The sequence below is a fragment of the Gossypium hirsutum genome, chromosome D02 (genome assembly GCF_007990345.1).
Source record: "Gossypium hirsutum isolate 1008001.06 chromosome D02, Gossypium_hirsutum_v2.1, whole genome shotgun sequence".
Classification (NCBI taxonomy): Eukaryota; Viridiplantae; Streptophyta; class Magnoliopsida; order Malvales; family Malvaceae; genus Gossypium; species Gossypium hirsutum.
In genome coordinates, this window is record NC_053438.1 from 38363619 (window position 1) to 38375358 (window position 11740).

At 32.9% G+C, this 11740-nt stretch overlaps 1 non-coding gene across 1 annotated transcript; it reads left to right on the forward strand.

Moving 5' to 3' along the window:
* The first annotated feature begins 3164 nt into the window (after positions 1-3164).
* LOC121214998 (small nucleolar RNA R71) lies at positions 3165-3271 on the forward strand. The gene has a single exon (XR_005910733.1). It is a non-coding gene; the product is annotated as a small nucleolar RNA R71 (small nucleolar RNA).
* Positions 3272-11740: the final 8469 nt, after the last annotated feature.

Below are 11740 nucleotides of genomic sequence, written 5' to 3' on the forward strand. Positions count from 1 at the left end.
TGGAAAAGGCTAAGAGAAAAAGAAAGAATGATGCTTGATGGATGATGAATTAAGGAATGAGAGGGTCTTATTTATAAATGAGGAGAGAAAGATAGTTTGCTAAAAATAGGAGTTTCCAGTTGAGTTGGTTTTTCCTTGATTTTTGGTCAATTTGAGTGCCACAACAACTTAAGACTAAGACTCAGTCAAGTGCAAATCTTCAGGTAAATCTCTAATTTTTTTCAACTCTTAAAGGACCTTGTGCAATTAAACCAAAAAGTGGTTTATGGACAGCCATGTGCAACCGAATTTTGGGTTGACTTGACCTCCAATTTGGACAGTTTTGTAATCAAGCAAAGCTATCAGACCTGTCCAAAATAAATCAACAAGTTAGAGGACCAAAGAATTAAATTTATCCAATTTAATTAATTAATTAAAACCCAAATTATTAATGAAATATTTTAAAATGAATTATTAAATATAATTTTATATTTTATTATTTAATTTAATCATGCATGACCCACTTTATGTCTAAAAAATATAATATATTCAAATTAATATAAAATAAGCCATTTATTGCATGAAAACTATATAATAAAGCATAAAATCACATTTTAATAATTTCTATGTCTTAATTTCATATTTTCACATATTTCATTAATTTATTAAACAATTGCTTAGTTTTAACAACGGATTTAAGTAAAAAGGTGATAAATTACATAGGAAAAATCCTATATATTTTTCCATTTACAATGATCAGTAGATCCATAATGGAAACAAGCTCCCGACCTTGCTCGACCCTTACCAAAATGACTTTTGTTGCAATCATCACAAACAAGAATGTTTCTCTCAACATTTCTTACACTTCCAACACTGGCCGTTGGAGAATTAACATACTTAAAATTGCTTTACCTCGGTTTATCTCTGCAAGTGAACTCCGAAGGGGCATCCGATTTACTTGTCTCATTTCTAATTTTTTTTATAGAGATGTTTGAGCAGGCTTGAACAACCCTCTTTTGTTAAAATCTTGAAATTTTGAATTTGACTGTTGTTTACTTTTGCAAAATTTCTTCAATTTTCTGAGCTTGTTCTAAAAGTTCTACAAATTCCCATAACTTTAATGCTGCTATAGACATACGGATATTATCATTCAACCCGTCCTTAAATCTAATACACATTTCTTCCACATTTTTCACTATATTATGGGCATACTTACTTCACTGCACAAACTCCCGTTCATACTTAGCTATAGTCCATTATCGTATTTTAACTCAAGAAATTATTTCTTTTTCTTGTCAATAAACAACCGACTAACATACTTCTTTTTGAATTCAGTTTGAAAGAAATCCCAATTAATATGATCATTTGATCTCATCGTGCTCAAAGTGTCCCACCATAAGTACGCATCATCTTCTAGTGACGACACAGCATATCTCAAACAATCTTTAGGAGTGCACATCAATTACGCGAAGACTCTCTTTGTATTCAGTTGCTATTACTCGGCTTTTGCAGGATCATCATCCACCTTGCCTTTAAATTCTTCTACTCTACATTTCCATATTTTATCTACGGATACTCGAGTAACTGTCATAGGCATAGGATTTTGAGGACCCAAGGGTTTCGAATGAGGCACAGTAGGGGGTGGAGGTGGCAAAGTTGCAAGATTTTCTTGCTTGAATTCATTGAACCACTAGTTCATCATTCCGAGAAAAACATTTTTCATTTCATCATGAAAGGATTGTGGAATCGACGCACTATTACTTGCTTTAGGGTTCAAAGCATGAATATTACTTTCAACTTCATTAACTACAGCCTGGTTTGACTCGGCTGACATCTTGAATCTATAAGAAAATATAATATTAGAGCATATCAAAAGCATTACACTATCATAGGGTATATGTGGCATGTATATACTAAATTCTACTTTGTTACGTTAGTCCTAGAATCGACTAAATCGTGGCTTTGATACCACTAAATGTAACATCCCTAACCCATCTCTATCACCAGATTAGGGTTACAGAGCATTACCGTCCAATCAAAAATATTAAAACATCATAACATTTAATAACTTAAATATATCATAAATCACTCAATTATATACATTTCGTCCCCAAATCAAGCCTTTGAGGCCCTAACTTGGAAGTAAATAAAAAGTAATTTGAAACAAAAAGGAAAGTCCAAGAAAAAGTTGCAGAAATTGGAAAACAGAGGTCACACGTCTGTATGGCCAGGCCATGTGACATAGTCTTAGGCTGTGTAACATTCAAACAAGGGACACACAACTGTGTCTTAGCCTATGTCCTCACCAATGTAACACACTAAGTAGGGTCACACGGCCATGTCACACACTCGTGTGCCAAGCCATGTAACTCTCTAAGTTGCTCCACACACCCGTGTGTCAGGTCGTGTATGCTAGACTATGTAACTTATTGACTTGAACCCTAATAAATTCTCAAATAGCACACGGTCGTGTCATCAACCCGTGTGCCTCACATGGCCATGTGACAGCCCGTGTCTCAACCCGTGTGAACCCAAAATTTACCTAAAATCAAGCCACTTCAAAAACAAAAACAAAAACAAAACCATGTATAAACATTCAATCCAATTGCACACTTTCAAAAGACCTGAACACCATTCAAACGTGCATAAATACACCATTTCAAGCCTCTCAAATTACATAACTAGTATGCCATTAAACGTCACCACAAATATACCAAAACATAACATGGAAAAACAATCAACATTACCTTATTTCAAGCATTACAACCTAGTTCAATTACTTACCTAAACATACCACAAATGGACCATTATCAAACATCGTATACATTTCAACCACATATTCATCTATATATACATGCCACTACCCTAGGAGATACAAAAACTACCAACGTAGATGGATAGTGTGAGTCAGTTGAATGATCCTTCAAAAATGTCAGGAACGATTATCTACAAAACAATCCACAAGAACTGGTAAGCTTACTACTTCATGAACTCCGGCTACGCGTCTTCTTGAAGTTGTTCGATTTGTTGGTCATTGATATTTATTTCTCACGATCTTCTCGATGATCTCATAAGCCTCATTATAAGACATAGAAAAAATTGCACCATTCACGGAAGCATCTAACATTAATATTTTATGTGCATTAAGACCATTATAGAATGTCTCCAACTGGATACAATGAGGAATCTCATGATAAGGACACTTACGAAGTAACTCTTTGAATCTCTCCCAAGCCTTATACAAAGACTCGTCATCCAATTGTTGGAAAGTTGTGATCTCGTTCCTCAACTTAGCGTTTTTGTTAGATGGGAAATACTTAACCAAAAATCTCTCTACTAATTCTTGCCATGTAGATATGGAACTTGGTGGCAATGAATTGAGTCATACTCTTGCTCGATCTCGCAACGAGTACGGAAACAACTTCAACCTCAGTGCGTCTTCAGTCACACCGGCTATCTTGAATGAATCACTCACCTCCATAAACAATCGAAGGTGGAGATGTGGATCTTCCGTGGGAATACCACTAAATTGGCCCACCGTTTGTAGCATTTGAAACATCATTGGTTTCAACTCAAACTAGGTTGTCTTAATATCTGGCCTTCTAATTCCTAGGTTTAACTCACTGAAAAGTGGCACAGCATATTGTCTGATGCATCGATCCCTATCATCGCCAATAAGGATAGGATTTCGTACATGATCGGCTTCATTACCTTGGCCTTGATTCTGATTGCCAAGGTTCATCTAGACTTGTCTTTGAGCTATTCGTTCACGTCTTCTTTGTCTGAAAGTTCGCTCAATTTCAGGTCTACAGGGAGTAAATCGACAATTCGATCTATGCTCATAAACACCTGAAAAGAAAATTGCAGAAAATAAAAAGAATAAGTTAGTAATGTTAGAAATAAATCAAATTGAAAATAAATAATTTCACAAAAAATGACTATGGCAACAGTTGACAATCCTCGACAACGGCGCCAAAAACTTGTAACGCTTAGGTTTGTGCAAGTGTACATAGTCGTTATCAAGTGATAAGTAAGTATCGAGTTTTCGTCTCCACAGGGATTTTATTTGTGCTAAGTCACTTAATTTGTAAAATTATATTAATAATTTAGAAAATAAAAACACAATATAGTTGAGAAGTGGTAATTAAAATATATTAAACTAAATGCAATGATCCCTAATGCCAATTATCCTAAGTATGCAAACTATATGATTGAAATAGATTTTAGTAAAATTAAACACAATTTGCAATAATTATAAAAGAAATAAACTAGGACAATTACTTTAATTAAACTCAATTTATTATCAACATGCTTAGTAACATTCGGAAAAACATTTCATGGCAACTCGATCTTTCCTGAGTTTAGAAACCACATTAGGTCCTTTCAGAATCCTTTACTTAGTAAATACGCATTTAACTGATCCTTATTTATTAAAGGTTTCTTAGCATTCGTGTGAGGTAATAGGGACGTGTTAGGTTTGGAACAATTTAATCACACAGATCTAAAAATTATGCAGATAACAGAGCTTGCTTAGAGTTGTTATGCAAGCTACAATTTAATTGTGTTAGGATCTAAATTGAGCATGCACATTTCAATTATGCGTCCATTAGCCGTCGTCTGGTTAGGATTGCTCAGCTAATTTAGGTGCATTTCAATCACATATGAATAGAATACAGACTTGATTTTAATTGAAAACATGATCGATTGAAGCACAAACATTATAAGAATGAATCAAATAAATATTATTTAATCAAAGCAATCATCCTAGCTTAAATAAAATTAAGCTAACATTGTTGTAAACAAGAACAAAGAACACATAGCAAACATCTTTATATTAAGTTAAAGAAAAGAAAGATTAAACCCAATTCAGAGTGGCTGTCACCCAAGACTCTGACTAACGAGACTCCTTCGTTCCTTTGCTTTGCTCCTTTGTTGATGGTTCTCCAAGGTGGCCGACCAAGGGTTCTTTAAGAGGCTTAATTGCTAAAATCTCTATGGAGAGATGATGCTAGGCGTGGGAATGGAAAAGGCTAAGAGAAAAAGAAAGAATGATGCTTGATGGATGATGAATTAAGGAATGAGAGGGTCTTATTTATAAATGAGGAGAGAAAGATAGTTTGCTAAAAATAGGAGTTTCCAGTTGAGTTGGTTTTTCCTTGATTTTTGGTCAATTTGAGTGCCACAACAACTTAAGACTAAGACTCAGTCAAGTGCAAATCTTCAGGTAAATCTCTAATTTTTTTCAACTCTTAAAGGACCTTGTGCAATTAAACCAAAAAGTGGTTTATGGACAGCCATGTGCAACCGAATTTTGGGTTGACTTGACCTCCAATTTGGACAGTTTTGTAATCAAGCAAAGCTATCAGACCTGTCCAAAATAAATCAACAAGTTAGAGGACCAAAGAATTAAATTTATCCAATTTAATTAATTAATTAAAACCCAAATTATTAATGAAATATTTTAAAATGAATTATTAAATATAATTTTATATTTTATTATTTAATTTAATCATGCATGACCCACTTTATGTCTAAAAAATATAATATATTCAAATTAATATAAAATAAGCCATTTATTGCATGAAAACTATATAATAAAGCATAAAATCACATTTTAATAATTTCTATGTCTTAATTTCATATTTTCACATATTTCATTAATTTATTAAACAATTGCTTAGTTTTAACAACGGATTTAAGTAAAAAGGTGATAAATTACATAGGAAAAATCCTATATATTTTTCCATTTACAATGATCAGTAGATCCATAATGGAAACAAGCTCCCGACCTTGCTCGACCCTTACCAAAATGACTTTTGTTGCAATCATCACAAACAAGAATGTTTCTCTCAACATTTCTTACACTTCCAACACTGGCCGTTGGAGAATTAACATACTTAAAATTGCTTTACCTCGGTTTATCTCTGCAAGTGAACTCCGAAGGGGCATCCGATTTACTTGTCTCATTTCTAATTTTTTTTATAGAGATGTTTGAGCAGGCTTGAACAACCCTCTTTTGTTAAAATCTTGAAATTTTGAATTTGACTGTTGTTTACTTTTGCAAAATTTCTTCAATTTTCTGAGCTTGTTCTAAAAGTTCTACAAATTCCCATAACTTTAATGCTGCTATAGACATACGGATATTATCATTCAACCCGTCCTTAAATCTAATACACATTTCTTCCACATTTTTCACTATATTATGGGCATACTTACTTCACTGCACAAACTCCCGTTCATACTTAGCTATAGTCCATTATCGTATTTTAACTCAAGAAATTATTTCTTTTTCTTGTCAATAAACAACCGACTAACATACTTCTTTTTGAATTCAGTTTGAAAGAAATCCCAATTAATATGATCATTTGATCTCATCGTGCTCAAAGTGTCCCACCATAAGTACGCATCATCTTCTAGTGACGACACAGCATATCTCAAACAATCTTTAGGAGTGCACATCAATTACGCGAAGACTCTCTTTGTATTCAGTTGCTATTACTCGGCTTTTGCAGGATCATCATCCACCTTGCCTTTAAATTCTTCTACTCTACATTTCCATATTTTATCTACGGATACTCGAGTAACTGTCATAGGCATAGGATTTTGAGGACCCAAGGGTTTCGAATGAGGCACAGTAGGGGGTGGAGGTGGCAAAGTTGCAAGATTTTCTTGCTTGAATTCATTGAACCACTAGTTCATCATTCCGAGAAAAACATTTTTCATTTCATCATGAAAGGATTGTGGAATCGACGCACTATTACTTGCTTTAGGGTTCAAAGCATGAATATTACTTTCAACTTCATTAACTACAGCCTGGTTTGACTCGGCTGACATCTTGAATCTATAAGAAAATATAATATTAGAGCATATCAAAAGCATTACACTATCATAGGGTATATGTGGCATGTATATACTAAATTCTACTTTGTTACGTTAGTCCTAGAATCGACTAAATCGTGGCTTTGATACCACTAAATGTAACATCCCTAACCCATCTCTATCACCAGATTAGGGTTACAGAGCATTACCGTCCAATCAAAAATATTAAAACATCATAACATTTAATAACTTAAATATATCATAAATCACTCAATTATATACATTTCGTCCCCAAATCAAGCCTTTGAGGCCCTAACTTGGAAGTAAATAAAAAGTAATTTGAAACAAAAAGGAAAGTCCAAGAAAAAGTTGCAGAAATTGGAAAACAGAGGTCACACGTCTGTATGGCCAGGCCATGTGACATAGTCTTAGGCTGTGTAACATTCAAACAAGGGACACACAACTGTGTCTTAGCCTATGTCCTCACCAATGTAACACACTAAGTAGGGTCACACGGCCATGTCACACACTCGTGTGCCAAGCCATGTAACTCTCTAAGTTGCTCCACACACCCGTGTGTCAGGTCGTGTATGCTAGACTATGTAACTTATTGACTTGAACCCTAATAAATTCTCAAATAGCACACGGTCGTGTCATCAACCCGTGTGCCTCACATGGCCATGTGACAGCCCGTGTCTCAACCCGTGTGAACCCAAAATTTACCTAAAATCAAGCCACTTCAAAAACAAAAACAAAAACAAAACCATGTATAAACATTCAATCCAATTGCACACTTTCAAAAGACCTGAACACCATTCAAACGTGCATAAATACACCATTTCAAGCCTCTCAAATTACATAACTAGTATGCCATTAAACGTCACCACAAATATACCAAAACATAACATGGAAAAACAATCAACATTACCTTATTTCAAGCATTACAACCTAGTTCAATTACTTACCTAAACATACCACAAATGGACCATTATCAAACATCGTATACATTTCAACCACATATTCATCTATATATACATGCCACTACCCTAGGAGATACAAAAACTACCAACGTAGATGGATAGTGTGAGTCAGTTGAATGATCCTTCAAAAATGTCAGGAACGATTATCTACAAAACAATCCACAAGAACTGGTAAGCTTACATAACTTAGTAAGGAGATAGTATAACATTTAATCTAAATACAGTTAGACACAGTTCACATACTATTTGATTCAGGGTTACTAGAGTATAATCAGGGGCATGTAAGTGCATTCAGGAGTACTAAAGTACAAACAAAGTCACGTATGTGCAATCAGAGGTACCGAATTACAAAAAAGGGACGTATGTGCAATCATTAATAATTGTATATAAACATATTAATTAAATACAATAATATAATATTACAAGTAAAATTTTATTTACGTATTGAAATACCATGGACTTACCTACTATTAAATTTCGATTAACACGCAAAGACTATTCCGTTATTTTTCCTTTTCCTCGGCTATTGTCTCTTAGATTCAAATCTTGATCTATATAACAATTAAACACATTATATTAATCTCATACACATTTCACATTCCATTCAATGTATATGAACCTTAACTTTTCATTAATTACACATTTTCCCTAAACTTTTACAACTTTTTCAATTTAGTCCTCTAACCCAAAAATTACACATTTTCCCTAAACGAAGGTACGGGCTAGATGGACCTACTTGTAACGATCTCAAAAACATAAAAATTACAAGAAAACGGGTCAATTTCCATACCATGCAAGGAAAAGAGATGACCAAAGCTCTCCTAGCTCTTCAATGGTGTTTTTCGGCAAGAAGGTGAAGAAATGAAGAAGAAATCTCACTTTTCAATTTGTTTTTACTTAGTTTTACTTTATTTACAATTTTTCCATTAATTAAACATTATTTTTATCATTTTCATTCTTAATGCGGTTCAAACTTAATGACTATGGGCTAATTGCTACATAGGTCTTTCCTCATTTAATAATTAAAGTATTTAATCACTTAAATGCAATAATTACTAATTTTTGCACCTTTTACAATTTAGTCTTTTTTTTTAATTAGCTATCTAAACGATAAAATTTCTTTACCAAAAATTTAATACGACCCTAATGGCCTCATAAATACTCTATAAATAACATTTACAAGACGACATGATAGAAATTTGTGGTCTCGAAACCACTATTTTGTCACCACTGAAAAACGGGATGTTACATAAATGATAACATCTTGTCAACATTACATGATAGATGGAAAGTAATGTGGTCATGTGTCACTGATCTTGTAGATAAATTATTTAATTACTGTTGTTAGTAATTGACTTTTCATGAAAGAAGATATAACGGCTACCATGAGATAAAATTGAGTCATATTGGGAGAATAAATTTATCCCAAAGAGATTAAAGATATCTTATGAGGGTAACACACTTATGAAAAAGCCATTGGACAAGCAGTTAATGAGTAGCTTTTGTTATGGTATGTTAGAGTATGCCCAAAGATTAATCATGAGATGATTGTAATAACATACTTGATTTATCATGTTTATTAATATAAGACGTTACCATTATTATTTCAGTTTCTTTTCTGTGTGTATAAATAAACTGTTTTATAATAATGTCCTGAGAGTAATATGATTATTCTTAAAAGGTCCTTAGTCAAGTATTATTGTTGGATAGAACAATAATACATTAAGACTAACATGTAGTTGATTGATGATAAAGAGTTGTCATTGATATGGAATGTCAAAATCGATGCATGAATATGTGTGTTAGAGAACAACATATTGGACTGACCCGTTATGAGTATGTTTCTTGGTTTATTATGTAATTGTCACAACATTACTTATAGTGATTAATATGTATATGATCGTCAGACTTGAGATCATCATAATCCCAACATCGTGAGTTGTATATTTTGATACAGTCAAACGTACACCGTAACTGGTTGTTCTATAAAGGCTGATGTTGGATATACCACGATCTATGTAGAGGGATATGGTTGATCGATATAGGATAAGTCCCTCCTACATAATGTGAGTAATATCTTAGGCCACTTGATTGAGTGAGACTAGAAATGCATGGCCATGCTCAAATAAGCTGATATGAGATGTCATACTTATTTGTATATCATAGTCTACTTAAGATATCAAGGAACATGGAATGGACTATGCAAGTGTAACTATTCCATGACTTGTGTCTAATCCAGAGATAAAGGACTTAAGGATTATTGCATGAAAGGTTAATCATAAAAAGGTTATTTCGAATCATGATTTCTTGTGACTTAGGTAGAAATGATGCATTGGTAGGTGCCACTCATTGTTTGTAACATTGGAATCGTTCTAGTATTACTGCTAACGTTACAAGAACCTACAGGGTCACTCCCTATAGTTGAAATGAACGGAATAAAACATAGTTGGTATTGTGTTTGGTTGTCGCTTGAATTAAATTAATTATAGAATTAATTTAATTGGATAATCAAATATCGAACACATTATGTACAAGGTTGTTGTACGCATAATGAGAACATGAATTTGGTTAGTATATAAATTCACATAAATATATAGTTTACCGAAATCATTATTATAATTAATGTAATTATAATTTTCGGTTTAAAAACATTGTTATATTTATTTAATTTCTAGAAACCCTAAAAATAGATATAAAAATCCCGTTTTTTCTTTGCTTGGGGTCTAGCAACCGTCAAAGCAAAGTCTTTTCAGAAATAGTTTTGGGGATTCCTTCCGTTCATTGTCAACTGGGTGGATTACGTAGAGGCCGGAGTCACGGTAGATTGCGGCTTGGTTCGATAGTAGATCAGATTACTCGTAGTTGAGGCATTGCTGTCTACTCAGAATAAAGATTCGGTAATTTCGAAACCTTTATTTCACCCCGATTCGTTCCTCACACATGGATCCATGGTTAGGATCACCGAATCTTTTAATTTTCCACTGCGCCGTAGGGGTGCCGGCATTCCAACAGTTCGGTCATGATACTTTAGTGGAATGACTTCATGACTAAATAATGTTATTATTAATCGTTAAAGAACATAAACTTAATTACAAATTATTTGATCCCTAATTATAAATGTCTAATCAGTCCCTTCGCTAGCTTGAGATAACCAGAAACGAATTGTATGTAGAACAAATAAATATGGAATGAATGAAAACAATGAAATAAAATAAATAGATCGTTATCACTATCTGTAATGAATGCATTTTCTCGCTAAGTACAAAAGATGACTTAAAATTAATTTAATTTCTTCAAATTATTATTTAATTAAATAATTAAAATTCGAAGTAATAATGAAATTAATTAGTCATCGTGGATTTTTTAATAAGACAATTAAATATATTTCCTCATAGATTTTAATACGGTAAAGTTGTCTGGACTTTAACAAAATTAGAATTGGGTTAGGAAAATAATTTAATTGAGAAATTAATTTAGTTAATATAAATTAATTAAATTAATTTATTAAATAAATAATATTTTGAAAAATAGAAAATAGTTATTGAGTTCGATAAATTATAAGTGTTGGATAAAGGTCTAAATGACATGCATAATTGTATCCAATACATGAAAGACTCAATTAGATCTTGTTACATGCAAGGGGTGGAAAATACTGATATTAACTACGGCATGCCACTACCCCTATGCCTTCTATTTAGACTAGAAGTTATACTTTCTATTAAAATATTTTTATTTAGTTAGACTATGGAATTTTATTTTAAAGAATAAATTCAATTTTCTAGGAAAAACGCATTGTTTTTTGTTAGAGAGAAAATTAACTTTTCCACTGAATGTTAATAAAAGTTTTCATTCTGTGTGATTGGTTCATGTTGTTTGAGCTCACACTCAAAGCAATTTGTGGTTTGAGAACAGCAAAGAAGTTCATTAAATAGAAAGCCAAAACTGACTTAACCAACTTGTAC